This window comes from Podarcis melisellensis (assembly GCF_964234715.1).
Source record: "Podarcis melisellensis genome assembly, chromosome: 9".
Lineage (NCBI taxonomy): Eukaryota > Metazoa > Chordata > Lepidosauria > Squamata > Lacertidae > Podarcis > Podarcis melisellensis.
Window position 1 is genome coordinate 987,203 of NC_138541.1, and position 16,196 is coordinate 1,003,398.

The 16,196-nt window shown below is 53.9% G+C and overlaps 1 long non-coding RNA gene across 5 annotated transcripts; it reads left to right on the forward strand.

Moving 5' to 3' along the window:
- The first annotated feature begins 240 nt into the window (after positions 1 to 240).
- LOC309377808 lies at positions 241 to 15,714 on the forward strand. Of its 5 annotated transcripts, none has more exons than XR_014171661.1 (4): positions 241 to 624; positions 2,354 to 2,682; positions 11,226 to 11,498; positions 14,500 to 15,714. It is a non-coding gene; the product is annotated as an uncharacterized lncRNA (long non-coding RNA). The 5 variants fall into 5 exon arrangements; XR_014171665.1 differs by having other exon boundaries at positions 532 to 624; positions 2,337 to 2,682; XR_014171662.1 differs by lacking the exon at positions 2,354 to 2,682 and having other exon boundaries at positions 460 to 624; positions 15,376 to 15,714.
- Positions 15,715 to 16,196: the final 482 nt, after the last annotated feature.

The following is a 16,196-nucleotide window of genomic DNA, read 5'->3' on the forward strand; positions in this document are numbered from 1 at the left end:
GCGCGTGTGCACGGGGCGCCTCGGGCGCGGGTGCAGGAGGGCGCCACGACGGTCGCGCCGGGCGGACGGGCGGATCCAGCGGCGGCGGCGACAGCAGCAGCCGGCGGGGGAGCCTCCCGACGGCCCGGCTGCCAGCGAGAGCCAGGCGGGCTGGGCCAGGCGGGGCGGCTCCGGGGAGAAGGAGGAGGCAGCGGCGGCACGGACACTCGCGCCCGTCCCCACGACGCGCACTCACCCCCGCCGCTCCCTCCGCCCGCCCCATCCACCCGGTGCGCAGTGGGCGCGCTCCTGGGCGAGCCGTCCAGATAAGCCGAGTACCTGCCGGGCCGCCCCCTCTGATTGGCCAGCCTCACCTGCCCCGGGGTTGGGGAGGGCACGTGGGAAGGGGAGGGCGAAGGGGAGGAGGGAGCGGGGTCGCCGCCAAAAGGCGGAATGGAGCGCCGGGGAGGCTGCGCCGCCGCCGCTCTGGACCCGCCCTCAGCTCCCCCTCCCCGCTGCCTCAGCCCCCTCGGAAGAAGAAGGGGGGGGGATAGAAAGAAAGCCTCTGGAGCTCTTTCGCCGTCTTCCCGCCTCCGTCCGATCGGCACCTGGAAGGAACCTTTCTCGACGTGGAACTGGCGGCAGGTAGGCGGTGCCCCCTCGCCAGAGGAAGGGAGGGGGGACCCGAAAATGGGGCTTGAAAACGCGGGCCTGCTCCTTCTCCCGACGACGTTGGCACCCGCGGATTCTGCCTTCCTTAAGCCCGTTGGGCAGGAAGCAGGTGGGCTTGGGGCTTAATTTTTTGCTGGGGGTGGCATGGGCCTTAGTCTGGTGTGGAGCCCCTTCCCTGCTCAGGCTGCTCAGTCCCCCTTCGGGGCCTCCCTGGTGCCCCTCTCTCCGGCTGCGAGGCTTCGGGGAAAGTTCCCCGGGATCTGCCGGGGCCCCGGAAGCTTCCCCGGAGGGCGACGCGGATGGTTTCCTCTCCAAGCTGGAAGGGGCTCGGGGAAAGCCGTGGGGGTCCCTACGCAGACTTACGCGGACAGTCGTGGCTTTTTTTAGGGTTCTCGGCGAACCAACCTGCTGCCTGCCTTTCCGATGCCGAGAACGGCCCTTTCTTTCCCTCAAAGGGCCTCAGCGGCCCGCGGAAGACGCGCGTTCCTTCCGCGGCCCTCCCACGGGGCGGCTCTGCCGTTCTTCCTTTCCCGGCCCCCGACGCCTCTCCTTTGGTCCTGGAGCAGACGCGCCCGAGCTGGATGGAATCCGCGATGGAATCCCGTTCTCTGCGTGGGGACCCTTCCTGAGTGCGCGCCCCCCACCATTTTGCTCGGAATCCCGAGGCTGCCGCGGCCGGCCCGCCCCCTCGGGGCCCCCCTCGGGCTGAGCTGTCCCTTTAGGGACCCGCAGGTGCTTTTCTGGAAGGGGGGTACCGGGAAGAGAGACACCGGCAGCTCCGGGCTCTTGCGCTTTTGGACAGCCTTGAATTTCGTGGAGCAGCTTCGTTCCTCGAACCCACATTTGGGGTTCTGAAGGGGGAGAGAAAGAAGGAACCTTTGCGAAGGGATGCCGCGGGGGGGGGGACTATTAGACAGAATTGAGAGGCGCCCGGCGCCCGCGGAAGCAGTGCCGAGGCGGAGAGCGGAGCCGGGAGAGCCGCGCCAGCCGTTAGCCGAAAGCTGGTCTCGGGCGACCGAGGCAAGATGCGCGCCGGGCGGGAAGGCGAGGGCCCAGCGGGAACAAAGGCGAAGGGGGCCGGGAAGGGACACTTTGCGCGTGTGAGTGGGTCTCTTCTTCACCCCGAGGAATATGTTTTTGCGGGGTCCCAGGCTGGCACTTCTCCACACCCGAAATGCTCTTTCCGCGACGGGGATTTCTTTCCCGGTTCCGGGCCTTCCTGGCGCCGTCCGGTGCTTCTCGACTCGCGCCTGGAGAGAAAGGAAACCGAAGCGGCAGCATTTACGGTGAATAGGAAGGGACACTATCTCTGCCCCCCCCCCAAGGATAGTAAAAAGCTTGGCTATATGGGGCGGGTGTGTGTGTTAGGGGCAGCGGAAGCGAAGCGGCCCGGAGGGTCTGACTTGGGAAACGTCGCGAGGGGCTTGGCTAAGGGGACTTTGGGGGTGTTAGATGGCAAGAAGGGGGAGAGGGAGAGGCAGGGATGCGCCCCACGGGGAAGCCGGCCTCTCTTTGTGTCAGGCCTCGGTCGCTTGAAGGGATCCAGGCCTCCGGCTCCTCTCTTGGGATTGCGGGAGCGGGACCCCCCGCGCCCATGAACAGGGTGATCTAAAGGAGCTATTTCTCCAAGCGGGACTTCTCCCCTCCATCCGGATCCTGCCCATTCGCGTTTCTGTGCTTCCCAGTCTCTTTCGCTTTGCAGGACTGCCAAGGAGCCGCCTCGAGGTGGCGGGCAGGGCGCTGGCCGGGCAGGCTTCGCCGGCAGCCGGTTTCCTCGGCGCTTCGCGGCGCGGCTGAAGCAGCCCCGGGAGACAAGAGGCGGAAATCTGTTCCTCGGTTTCGCTTCTCCGGTTTTCTCTGGCAGAAGGAGAGGAGGTGCCTCTTGCTGCGGACAGAGGACAGGAAGAGAAGTTTGAAGCCCTCCGCCCCGGACTCTCTGCTTGTTGGCACCTGAAGGGCGGCGGCGTTGGAGTGGAAATCTCCAGCCGGGACCCGGGACACCCGAAGAGGGAGGCCCGAAGTCTAAACCCGGTGAGTCCGAGGAAAGACTTTTTCAGGGCGGCTCCTTCTGGAAGGGGAACCCCCCCAAAGGGGTTCACGGATCTGGGGGCTGGAAGCGACGCCCAACTCGAGGGAGCAGCTCCTGCGCTTCGGGTCTGACAGGGCACCGCCTGCCCGACGACTTTGCGGTCCGCGCTTGGTCGGATGCAAACGGTCCTTTTAACATTCAAAGGAGAGTTGAATTTATCTGGAGAGAGAGAAGGAGAAATCAGGAATACGCGGGGAAGCACAGGCGACAAGAGGAATAATAATAATAATAATAATAATAATAATAATAATAATAATAATAATAATAATAATTTTATTTTAACCAAGGACAAATGAATGGAAGCGGGGGGCGAAAGAGGCGAGTGTTCAGCAGGAGCGACCCTTCCAGACGGGGACTGGTGTCCTTTACGCACACGGCGTCCTTATGGCAGCCTCCCCAGACGTTGTTGTGGTCAGAATACCAGCCTTATTCCCCCCCCCACCCTACGCCATTATTTAATTCGGATTTATTCTTTCCGAGAAAAATACGGCAACACACTTTTTTAAAATCCTGTTGCCATCGACGCATTTGGGGTACAGTATCTGAATAATCTGTTTGCAAAATAAAGGCCACTAGCCCCTATTTTTTCCTGTTCCATCCCGAAGAAAAGGCGACCGGGCTGGTGGGGGAGGTTTTTGGGGAGGGATGGGGGGTCTCCGGGCCCCTCCGCCTGGCTTCTGGTTCCACGCTCGGCCTTCTTCTGCGGCGCCCGTGGGGGGGGGACCCCGATGCCCTGGGACGGAGTCCTGGACTTCTCTGCAGCTTTTGCCATGATCCGGCACCAGCTGCTGCTTCGGGGGCCAAGATCCACCTTGGGAATTTGGGGCGCTGAACTCGCGGGAGAGGACCCCTTTTTCGCCCGGAGATGTGTTCTGCGGACAAGGGGATCCCGAATACCCCAAACCATTATTTTATTTAGTATAAGAGGCGTGCTTTTCATCTCCTACTACAGCACTCAGGAAATACCTATATTATAATGCCTAAATTCAACAGGTCTTGTGAATTCAATGGGACTTAAAGATTGCACTGCCCGTCACTCTTGCCTGACACGTACCGCTCTCGGTGTGCTGAAAACACCCGGCTTTTGAGGAGGCACCCCTCTTTTACTGGCCCCCATTACGCTGATGATCTGGGAGGGTGCTTTTGCGAAAAATATATTAACGGGAGCGATGCTTTTCATTAATTTTAAAACCGTGCTTTTCCGTCTTATAGTTGCTGTCTAATGTGCAAACCAGTTTAAGCGATCTTTTTAGTGTCCGAGGGAAACCAACGTACTATTTTTGCTTGTCTGGATAAAGAAGAGCAAAATGCCCTGGCTTGGCCCCACAGAGCTGACCCACGCGCGACTCAGTGAGCTCTTCCTGAGGAGGGGCTGCCTTTTCCTTTAAAAACTGCCAAACTGTCAGTCACTCGAAGCAAACGGTTTTGCTGCTGCAAAGATTCTGTTGGAGATTTTTGTGCCGAGCTGTGGCGGGAGTCTCGGCGGGGGTTCCTGGATCATGATCTGAGGGGAGGCTTCTAGGGAACCCGCAGGAGGCTGAAGTGGGAAGAGGATGGAATAATAATAATAATAATAATAATAATAATAATAATAGCAACAGTTATTTTAAAAAACGTACCGCCGTGGTAAATGCGCAATTGCAAAATTATGTGATAATGATTTTAAAAATAACAGCATTAGCGACAATAATAGTTATGAAAAAATAAGGTGCCGCAGTGGCAGAATGTTTTGAATTTTTTTTAGCTGGCTCCAAGACTAGCCCCGGATTCTCCCAAACAAGTTCAAAGCGGATCTAGAAGAGGGGCTGTTCAGCGAAGACGAATCCAGCGCGAACGGTGCGATAACGTCTCTAAACAGCGCGACCAGGAGCCGCACCGACCCAGCCGCTGCCGGGTGGAAAGGGAAATAAGCAACCGCAGCCGTAGAGACAATTTTCACCCGAACATTATTTTTTTTTAAGTGTGGAAATGAAATGAGGGACTGGCGCGTGGCTGCGTTTCTCCTCGCGACAACCTGTGAAGTAGGCTAGACTGAGAGAAAGAGACAGACAGACACTCCGGCCTGGTGCAGGGCGCTGCTCTGGGGGTCTCTCTCTGTCCCCCACGCTTGCAGCAGGCGCCCCTTGGAGCCCCCCGCCTCTGCCGGCTTCTTCGCTCTGGGAAGGACCACCGAGCAGTCTCGGCTCCGGAGCCCAGTTTGCTCTGGGGAGCAGCGTCTCCCTGAGGAGCCCCGACTCCGGGCGGGGGGGGGGGGCAGAGGCAGCGCCTTGGACTGGGCGCCTCGCCCTTCGCCCCAGGTTTTCCGGCGGGAATTGCAAAGAGGGAGGATTGCCTCCCCCGCCCACCCCAGAGATGCGCCCAAGTTTCGGAGTATCCGGAAGCGAAGGCAGGCCCGGCTCCTAGGAACGCTTTACCTGGGCGTAAGTGTTATTGAACTCAGTAGGACTTCTTTGTAAGTAGCGTTGCAGAAGTTTGCGCTTCAGAGCTTATTTTTTCTGCGCCCCTGAACCCCCCACCCCCGCGTTTGTTCTTTCAGGAGACACGTCTTGCCGCGTGTGCCTTGCGTGTGTTGCCGTCGTTGCGACTGGCTCTGGCCGGGGCCTGGACTTCAGACAAAAGGATTTTCAGGATGTCTCCAAGTTTGGGATTTTAATGACGCTTGCAGATGCCTTCATCACCTCTTTTGGGGGCGCAAAGGAAAACAGGAGGGTGGCCATAAGAAGCGGGAGAGATAAAAACGCAAAACGGAGAGCGATATCTCAGCCCCCGGGGTCGAGAGCTGTTCCTGGGCCCTGCTAGGCACCCACTGGTTTTGGCCGCAGCCCCGGGCAGGGGAACCCCGACGGACTGGCGCCTCCCAGACAGGAAAGGATCCCAGGAGGCCGGTTCCAGCACGGATGTGAGCGCAGCATCGGAGCGCAGAAGCGGAGCGCAGCAGCAGCCGGAAGCCCCAGCCCAAGAAGAGCCCCCTCCTCGGTCCTCCTACTTTCAGGCGCTCTGAGAGCCGCGGCTCCGTCGCTTCGGAAGAAAAGCAGAGGCCGTCGGGGATCTCTCCGCAGCAGGACGGCGCTTTCCAGGCAGCACAGCCGCCCGTCCTTCCTGCTGCTCATCGCGCCTTCTCTCCTGCTCGCCGCAGACGCAGAAAGCTCCCCTCCCTCACCCCACTGAAGTCCCATTGAAATCTCAGCCTTGGAGTTGCCGTTGCCCCGCGCAGAAGGGGAAGCGCCGCCTCTTGGAAAGGCGGAGTATAAGCCGAGGAAGGAAGGCAGAGCTGCTCCTTTGGTGTCCTGCCCTCACCTGGGTCAGCCAGGTGCGCCACTGGGAAGCCCCCTCTCAGCCCCTGACCGCGCTCCTTACGCCTCTGGCGGTTTCCTTCTAATAGCGGCGGAGTGGCTCGGATGACGCTTTCTCTTCCTGCCTTACACGGGGTCGGACTAGATGACCCTTGAGAACTCTACAGTGCTGTGATTCCGAAGTGAGAGCTGGACCATAAAGAAGGCTGATCGCGGAAGAATGGATGCTTTTGAATTCTGGTGCTGGAGGAGACTCTTGAGAGTCCCATGGACTGCAAGAAGATCCAACCTCTCCATTCTGAAGGAAATCAGCCCTGAGTGCTCACTGGAAGGACAGATCCTGAAGCTGAGGCTCCAATATTTTGGCCATCTCATGAGAAGTGATGTATGGAAGTGAGAGCAGGACCATCAAGAAGGCTGATCGCCAAAAAATTGTTGCTTTTGAATTCTGGTGCTGGAGGAGACTCTGGAGAGTCCCATGGACTGCAAGAAGATCAAACCTATCCATTCTTAGGGAAATCAGCCCTGAGGGCTCACTGGAAGGACAGATCCTGAAGCTGAGGCTCCAAGACTTTGGCCACCTCATGAGAAGAGAAGACTCCCTGGAAAAGACCCTGATGTTGGGAAAGATGGAGAAGGGGACAAGGAGAAGGAGACGGCAGAGGAGGAGATGGTGGGACAGTGTTCTCGAAGCTACCAGCATGAGTCTGACCAAACTGCGGGAGGCAGTGGAAGACAGGAGGGCCTGGCGTGCTCTGGTCCAGGGGGTCACAAAGAGTCGGACACACTAAAGGACTAAACAACAACATGACCCGAGAACCCAACGCAGATGTAGCGCACATAGAGAGCCGACGGGGCGTTCCAGGCTCCAAGTTGGAGACCTCTCCCTTGAGGGCCGGTGGAGCTGGAGAAGGAGATCCGGAAGTCAAAGCATCCCAGGCGAGCTCCTAGTTCCCATGGGTCGTGTCGGGGCAAGCGGCTCCCATGGAGCTGTCCCTGGTGCTGCCTGGCGGCGAAGGGTTTGGGGCTTCCAAGCCAGGCCGAGCCTGACCCGAGGTCTCGGTGGCCACTGGCTTTGGGGGAGGCGCGGCTCCCTTCCGAGCCCGATCTCTATTATTTCTCGCCTTTCGGAGTCCACGTGGAGCCACTCCAGGCGAGTAACCAAGTAAAGGCGCCATGGAAGATCTTAGGCGACTCCCATGGAAAAGTATCTGGGTCCATGTGATGGGCGAGACCCTTCTCTATCTGAGACTCCGGAGAACTGCTGCCAGTCGGAGTAGACCAACCTGGACCAGATGGGCAGGTGGTCTCACCTCAGCTCAAGGCAGCCCCCCAAGTCCCCATGCGGCAGCAGGAAAACAACCGCACACACGGGCTGGGGAAGAGGGTGCCATAGCTCAAGGTTAGGGCGTCTGCATTGGCTCCGGGTTCAATCCGTGCCTGAAACCCCGGAGAGCAGCTGCCAGTTAATGTAGACAGTACTGGGTTGTATGGACCGATGGTCTAATTTGGGATAAGGCATCTTTCTGGAAAGTAAACAACATCTCTCGTAGAGTCCAGGGTCCTGCCAAGGAGGAACGAGACGGGTCTGTGCACGTGCACATTTGCAAGGATCAATCCAAGGCAGCTTTTACTAAATATTAAAGCCCCCTTCCCCCCCCAAACAACCCCCAGTTCTGACTGCCTTGGGACATGTAAAGCAACGACCAAGGAGAGAGTGTTTCTGAGCGCATGCAAAGTGCCTTCTCCTTGACACAGTGACCACAGCCTGGTCTCATCCAGCTAAGATTAGGGGCGGGGCTTCTGTTCAGAGGGTGTGGCCTGTGTGTGCCGAGGGCCGCCCCCTCCCCCCACCCCAGTTGGTTCTAGTCAGGCTGCAAGTGCCATGGTGGGGGGGGGGGCCTTCTTCCTCTGCGGGAGCCCCGCCTGGCCCCCTTCCTGCTGCCCCCGAGGGGAGCGCGTCCCCTCCAGCATCTCGTGGGCGTGGCCCGAGGGGCCCGGGGGGGGGGGAAAGCGTGAGTCATCTCTTGACGCTCCTGCCTCGCCGCAAGAAAGGCAAACCCGGCGTGTTTCCATTGGAGCCTGCTAGGTGCTTACAGCGCTGACATTCACAATGAGAGAAATAGGCAGGGAAGCATCTTCACAGCAGTTTTATTGTGTTAATAAGTTTGGCGTCTATAAGCAACATATGTAAATGGCTGATATACTGTCTTGATGCCATTTAACATTATGTTGCTGAGGTGCGCAGGAGCCAAGTTTGCAGCATTTTTGATGAATGTGGAGGGAGCTGCCAATTCCTGGAAACTTTTTCCATCGCTTCGCGCGAGCGAGTTAACAGTCTGCCTTGCCAAAATGGTGACTGACCCCCTCGCCCCCCCCCCGTATTTATCCTTTTCTGGCAATGTGGGCGGGCGGGCACCTCTTGTGCCGCCTTGAGGGGTTTCATCCCCTGTCCTCTCAAGCCAGCGTGGATCTCTTTCCTTTCGCAGGTCCCCTTCACTGGTTCTATCAAATAAATGAGACGTTTTGTAGAAAACAGGCCTTTGGAGATAAATGGTGAGCTTTCCAAGGGAAGTCAGGGCAATGGCCAGCTGTGGCTTTTCTGTTTGGATTCTGAGGCGGGGGGAATTCATTCCGAATTGGCTTTTTTCCTGGTTGCCTGGTCAGAAAGGTGGAACCAAAGAATGGTTGAGTTTGAAGGGACCTCAAAAGCCATCTAGTCCAACCCCCTGCAATGTAGGAAAGTAAACTGTTCAGAGGACCTGTTGAGGCTGATCTTGCATCATCCTTGACGAGGGGTGGAGAGGGGGATGTATTCAGTCACGAGTAATTAGGAGTGGGTGTGTGAATTAACCCTTCAGACAGGATCTCAAAAGGTCTGGGTGTTACTTTTCATTGGACAAACAGTGTTGAAAGTGAAGCAAGCTCTTGAGTAGTACAGAACTCCGTTGCTAACTTCCCGCAAGGAGCTCGAGGTGGCATACGAGGTTCTCTCCCTCCCTCCCTATTGTATCCTCACAACAACCCTATGGGGTAGGTTAGACTGAGAGACCGTGACTGGCCCAGCTCTAACCACTAGGCCTGAAAGGTAGGCTGGGAAAGGGTGCTGGATAAAATAGCTGGAGCTGGTGGGAGGTGCAGTTTGCTTGGAGGGCACCAGGTTGGTGAAGGCTGATTTTAGGACTAGGGGCGAGCACAGAAACTTCACCTCTTTTTTCCAGGAAAGGAGAAATCCTGCACGCTCCAAATTGCATGGAATTTAAAAACGACAACAAGCCCACCCCAAAATGAAAACCTTGAATTATATAAGTTATTGATCCTGCTGGTTATTCACAGTGGTGGCAAGATTCAGGGTCTGCCCAACTGTCAAGGAACTCAATCAATCCCTGGGCAGGTGCCTTCTGAGAGATGTCCCAGCCTGGAAGTGCACTCCAGAATTCTCCGAAATATTGGCCTGCACACAGCAACATACAGTATGTGGCATCAGGGCACTCTGGGCCAGCCTTGGCAAGTGTCTGGTCCACATGAGGGAGCTGTCTATGTGGACAGTTATCTTCAGCTGCTCCTGAAGACAACTATCCAACTCTCTGGACCAATGCAAAACAACTCTCTGGACCAATGCAAATTATTATTTTGCCCTCCCTCTCCCAACAGTGGAAAATTCAGGGCAATCCTCCTTCTGCTCCCGTGTTCTTCTGGATAATGCAATCAATAGAACTCTCCTCACCTGCTGGAGTTTCAGATGGATGTGGCAGGTTGAAACAGGAGGTGCCTGCTGAATCACTATGGGCAGAGCATTGCACAGGACTGGGGCGGTGGCACTAAAGGCACAGTTTCTTGTTGCTGTCAGGTGAACCTCACCAGCAATGCTCCTGCAGATGACCTCAGTACCTGAGATGGGATAGAAGGGTTTAGGTGACCCCTGAGGTACTCTGGATGGATGCGGGTGGCGCTGTGGGTTAAACCACAGAGCCTAGGGCTTGCTGATCAGAAGGTCGGCAGTTCGAACCCCACGATGGGGTCAGCTCCCATTGCTCGGTCCCTGCTCCTGCCAACCTAGCAATTTGAAAGCACATATAAGTGCAAGCAGATAAATAGGTACCACTCCGGTGGGAAGGTGAACGGCGTTTCCGTGCGCTGCTCTGGTTTGCCAGAAGTGGCTTAGTCCTGCTGGCCACATGACCTGGAAGCTGTACACCAGCTCCCTTGGCCAATAAAGCGAGATGAGTTCGCAACCCCAGAGTCAGTCATGACTGGACCTAATGGTCAGGGGTCCCTTTACCTTTACCTTTAAGGTACTCTGGAGTGGAGGGCAATGTAAATGAATACAATGACCTTGAATGTGGCTCATTAGTAGTTGGGCAGATGTTTTAACTGTGGGAGGATCTGCCACCAAATCACAGATTGCATGATGGCTAGATAGTCACAAACAGGGGACTCTATGATGCAATATCCTCTAAACTTTTGTTGTGGGAAGGGGAACAATAGAAACTTAATCTCTACTTCCTGTCACTACACACTCTTTTTCCTACCTGTGTGTGTGTGTGGGGGGTGTTCCTTTGCTCTCCTCCAGAGCATAATCTCCATTTTAAACTGGACTATGGATATTTGTATTGTTTAAGGATTATAGCCTGCCTGATTTTTCATCACTGTATCTGTTGAATCCTGGCAAGATTGCGATGTGAGTAAACATTGGATTTTCCTATTTACTTAACAGTCTGAGAGTGATTTCTTTGTTAAGAGGGAAACATAAATGGGAGAAGATAATCCAAGTCTGCCTAAAGCATCTTGGGGTATCATAATTTCTCTAGAAGGTTATGCAACCTTCCCCTCATATAGCTTCCAGAGATAAGCTGCTCATAGATGGTGATTTTTAACTCTGCTGAAATAGATATTTGCATTCTCACACAGGTGAGAAAGAGGAAGAATAATTGCTAAATAAAACGTTGCCAGTCATGTTCCCCTAAAAGCATTCTGGCCACCTCATTCTGCACCAGTTGCACCTTCCGAACCAGGTTCAAGGACTGCCCCACATACAGCACATTGCAGTAATCCAGCCCTGAAGTTCCCTGCTGATGGACCCCAGAGATCAGGCAGGTCTTCATATCCATGCCTTCAGTAAGGTTTGCAAATCTTAAGGTAATCAGTTGATCCAATAAAAGCTGCATCTGTTCTGCATCTGCATCCTTCAGGACCGAATGAGTTGTAACCCCCCTATTCTGAGACCGGGAGTGCCCGAGGCAGGATGCACAGGCCATGCGCAAAGAATGGAGACTTTGGAGCGGCCCAGCCATTGAGCAGCGGAAGAGATCTGCGCAGCAATCAAGTCCCTCCCTGCCCCAACGTAGGTGTGTGTGCCTGTGCGCACAAGCGTCCCTGCCTGTGCATGTGGCTGCCAGGGGAATGTCAAGAACCTCCAGCGCCATCCCTCTCTGGCTCCCTGCATGCATCCTCATCTCAGAGTGGTAAATACAAGAAAATATGTCACTGTTAATTCTCTCTCTTCTTTCTCTCCCTCTCTCACGCACAAGTTAATTTATGTTGAATTTACAATTCCTAGCAGTCATATGGATGGCAGCCTCCCAGCCCCTGATTAGGGTAAACAGATTTTTGCTCCATATATTTAGACACTCCATATTGCTTTCAGGAAATGTGCACATTTGAAAGGCAGAGACTCACCGAGGGCCATATCCTGCCATCATACTTCATAGGTAGGAAGTGCAGTCGTAGGAGATGCGGGACTAGGGCCTCCCTCTAGTCCAGGGGGCCACAAATGCGGCCAGTCGCATGAGGAGGGGGCACTGGAGAAACCTGACAGACGGACTTTACCCTCTTTGTCAATGCTATTTCTGAAGACCCTGTCTTAGGTAAAGGTAAAGGGACCCCTGACCCCTAATAAGAAGGATGAAATATACCACAGTTTTACGGAGTAGTAGAAGACAAAGCTCCTTGCTTCCAGACGACAGTGGATGACATGGCAGAAGCCCTAGAAGTGCCCCTGAACAAGAATTGTCCTTGTTATAATTTATATCCCACCCTTTCTCCCAAAGGAGCGCAGGGCTGCAAACAACAGGAGATAAAAGAATAAAAGCATCTTTAAAACAACAGAAACAAAATTAAAGTTGAAATTTTAAGGCTGGTCAGTGGAGAATGCAGGCATCATCAACAGAGATGGATAAAAGCTTGTGGGGGGTGAGAGGAAATAGGAGCAGCCGAGTCCTGGACATAGCAACAAACCTGAGTGCCTTTGCTCCTCTGGGCGCATCAGACAGTGGGATGTGTAGACTTTGGGGTGTTTTGCAGCTGGCCAGGGCAGTCAGCTGCCCCACGGATTGCCTCTCTTTTGCCAAAGTCACACATGTTTGGAAGCTACAACGCATCATGCTTTCCGAACTTGGGTCACTGTGGCGTGAGAGAGATGTGCCATTTTCATGCACGGGGGATGCACACGTTGTCTCCTTATGATGAAGATGGATTGAGGATTAACTCTGTAAATGTAAATTTAAACCTCCTGTTGCACTCCCCTGAGAGTAAACAGGCTGTGAATCCCTTTTAGCAATATAAAAACACTTATGTGCTTTTGCAGCTTGCTAGAAGCTAGGAATTAGGAAATTGCACCTTTTTATCCCAGTTTATTTGTGGTCTGCTGACCTTCCGTTCTTTATCCTCATTGCTAAGAATGAACCACATGTTTTAGGAATTAAAAAACACACACGGTTTACTTACATTTCAAAGCAGGCAGCAGATACATCAAAGTAGTATGCAGGTAAAAACACTTCTTAGTTACAAAATACAAAATTAGTTTCTGAAATGGAGTCTGGGCTCTGAATCTGCTCACACCACTGGCTTGAAAGAAGAGAGAGAGAGAGAGAGAGAGAGAGAGAGAGAGAGAGAGAGAGAGCTCAGACAGGAAGTCTCTTTTGTTAGAAATTCCCACCAAAGCATTAAGAAAGTGACCTCATGCAGTTCCTTCTATATTGATTCAGGAACTCTATGCTTGCCAATCCCTCATGTGTCTGTCTGGCAATCATGCATTTGTGATTTTGACTGGAAACCCCACACCCCCAGTTCCATATGTATAGGGGGCTCATTTTATTGTTTCTCTGGGTTGGGATTTCCCGCCTCCCCATTCTGAGCTGAGCTGGTGCCGAGTTGGACCCGGGAGGGCCTTGGCTCAGTGGCAGAGCAGCTGCCTTGCAGGCAGAAGGTCCCGGGTTCAGTCCCCACCAGCATCTTCTGGTACGGCTGCCCTGAAGCTCTGGAGCCCCCTGGACCAGTGGGTTGGGTTTACAATAAGGTGGCTTCCTAGGATGTTCCTCGGACGGAGAGGGCTGAGGGCACTGCGAAAGGTCTGTGATCCTCTTAAGCAGAAGGGAAAGGAACATTTCACTCTAGGCAAGAGGACAGGCTACCTTGTTTGTCTGTCACACACACTCCCAGGTCTGAGTGATCCTCCCGCACTAGACTCAGGGAAACAATTAGCATTTAAATGGGATTATTTTGTAAAACATGGAGTGGTGGAGAGCAGCAAGCACATCCCGGAGCCCCTTCCCAGCAGTGGAGGAAGTTTGGCTGGCCTTCCCTTGAAGAGCCCCCGCCCCACATCCCCAAATAAGAGTCCTTGGGTTTGAGAGCGGGGAGACCCCCCCTCTCTCTATCCCACAGAAATCCCGAGCTAAGCCAATCACCATCTCGGATTTAAATCCTCTCTCTTTTTTAAAAAAGAAAATTTCACCTGCCCATCTCGCCTCCCCCATCTTCTTCTCCTTTTTCTATGCAAACTCATAATTAATCGCTCAAGGCAAAAGTAATGAATGTTAATTGGCCATCTGTACAAAGACTAATTAAAATCTACCATGCTGGGGATTAAAACATACCTATAGCAAGTGACTGAATTGAGAATGAGAGCGGGGGGAGGAGGAGGAGGAGGACTGAGAAAAAACAGCTGAAAGGCTCGTCGGCAACACACAGTCGCGCTGAGGTGTGAGATGAGCTGCAACTCCGGGAGCGGAGCGAGACGCCTCGGCGGCTGGGATTGTTGAAGGGGGGGGGGGAGAAAGAGAAGAGAGAGAGAGAGAGAGAGAGAGAGAGAGAGAGAGAGAGAGAGAGAGAGAGAGAGAGAGAGAGAGAGAGAGAGAGAGAGAGAGAGAGAGAGAGAGAGAGAGAAATTATTTCAGCCGAAATCCTTGCAAGAACAGTCTGGCTCAGTTGCAGAAGTTTCCACAGCAGAGGCTTCAGGATGGCTTGGCTTAGAGAAAAGGCGAGTGAGAGGAGGAGGAGGAGGCAGTGGTAGACTTTTGTGAGATTATGCGTGGCCTTGGAAAAGTGGAAAGAGAAAAGTTTCTCCATTCTCCATCTCTCTCTCTCTCTCTCTCTCTCTCTCTCTCTCTCTCTCTCTCTCTCTCCTCTCTCTCTCTCTCTCTCTCTCTCTCTCTCTCCATCCATCTCTCTCTCTCTCAACACTAGGCTAGAACTCACGGGCATCCGGGGACGCTGAAGGCTGGAAGATGCAGGACGCGTCAAAGGAAGTCCTTCTTCAAGCAGCGCAGAGTTAAACTGCGGAACTCCCTTCCGCAGGAATCTTTGTTGTTGTTGAGTCGTTTAGTCGTGTCCGCCTCTTTGTGACCCCCTGGACCAGAGCACGCCAAGCCCTCCTGTCTTCCACTGCCTCCCTTATGCTGGTCTCTTCGAGAACACTGTCCAACCATCTCGTCCTCTGTCGTCCCTTCTCCTTGTGCCCTCCATCTTCCCCAACATCAGGGTCTTTTCCAGGGAGTCTTCTCTTCTCATGAGGTGGCCAAAGTCTTGGAGCCTCAGCTTCAGGATCTGTCCTTCCAGTGAGCACTAAGGGCTGATTTCCTGAAGAATGGATACATGTGATCTTCTTGCAGTCCATGGGACTCTCCAGAGTCTCCTCCAGCACCAGAATTCAAAAGCATCCATTCTTCAGCAATCAGCCTTCTTGATGGTCCAGCTCTCACTTCCATACATCACTACTGGGAAAACCATGGCTTTTACTATACGGACCTTTGTTGGCAAGGTGATGTCTCTGCTTTTTAAGAATCTAGAAGGCATTAATAGAGAATTAGGCAAATTCGTGGAAGCGAGGGCTGTCTATTAGCCACCATGGCTCCGCCCTGCACCCCACAGTCAGAGGCAGCAGCGCTTCTGACCCACCGCTGAGGGGAAGGGCTTCTTCCCACAAGCATCTGGCTGGGCACTCCTTGTGAGAAGCGGACGCTGGACTAGATGGGCCGTGGTCCCGATCCAGCAGGCTCTTCTTATGTTTTTGATAAACGAAAAGGGTGCGTGTGCTGATTTGTTTCTGCATTGCTTTTGCAGCCGCGCCCTGGCAGCGGAGCTGTCCAGCAGGTCCCGGTCCGCCCCTCTCAGTCCGCAGCCGAGGATCTCCAGCGGCTCAGTAGCCTGGAAAGAAGGTGAAGTGGGTGGCGGGGGGGAATCCCCCCCACCCGAGACCCTCCAGGGGGAAATGCCGCCCCCCTCGGGGCTTCACCATCGCATTGGCTGCACCACCAAAACCCAATTCAACCCAAACCCTGATCACGCCTTTATTTGTTGTTAACAGTTATATCCCGCCTTTTGTCTAAGGGATCAGCAAACTTTTTCAGCAGGGGGCCGGTCCACTGTCCCTCAGACCTTGTGGGGGACCGGATTTTATATATATATATATATATATATATATATATATATATATATATATATATATATATTTGCTTTCGTAGATTTTCACGGGTACAGGAATGCAGGTTTTGGTGTCCTCGGGTGTCTTCCCGTGTAAAAGTTGGGGTGTCTAGGCGACGTTTCGACGAGGTCTCACTCGTCATCTTCAGGCTGGTGCTTTCGGCTTCTTGTTACTGGAACAGAGCAGGATCTCAGTGTTTGAGTTCCTATAAATACTGTTGAGGGGGTGTGGTGTATAGCCTCCAATGTTCTGGGCAGAGAGGAAGTTCCCAGGCTAGTGTGCCTTTTCTTCTTTTGTTCCTTAATTACTTGAGGGATATCCTGAGTGATTTCTTGAGTGATATCCTGAGTACCACTTAGGTGGGTCATTAGGTGTGGATTAGTTGCTAAAGTATTTGTGTCTTGACCTCTTGAACTTTGTGAAGAGTTTTTCTGAGAAGATGGCTGTACTGCACTTAGTT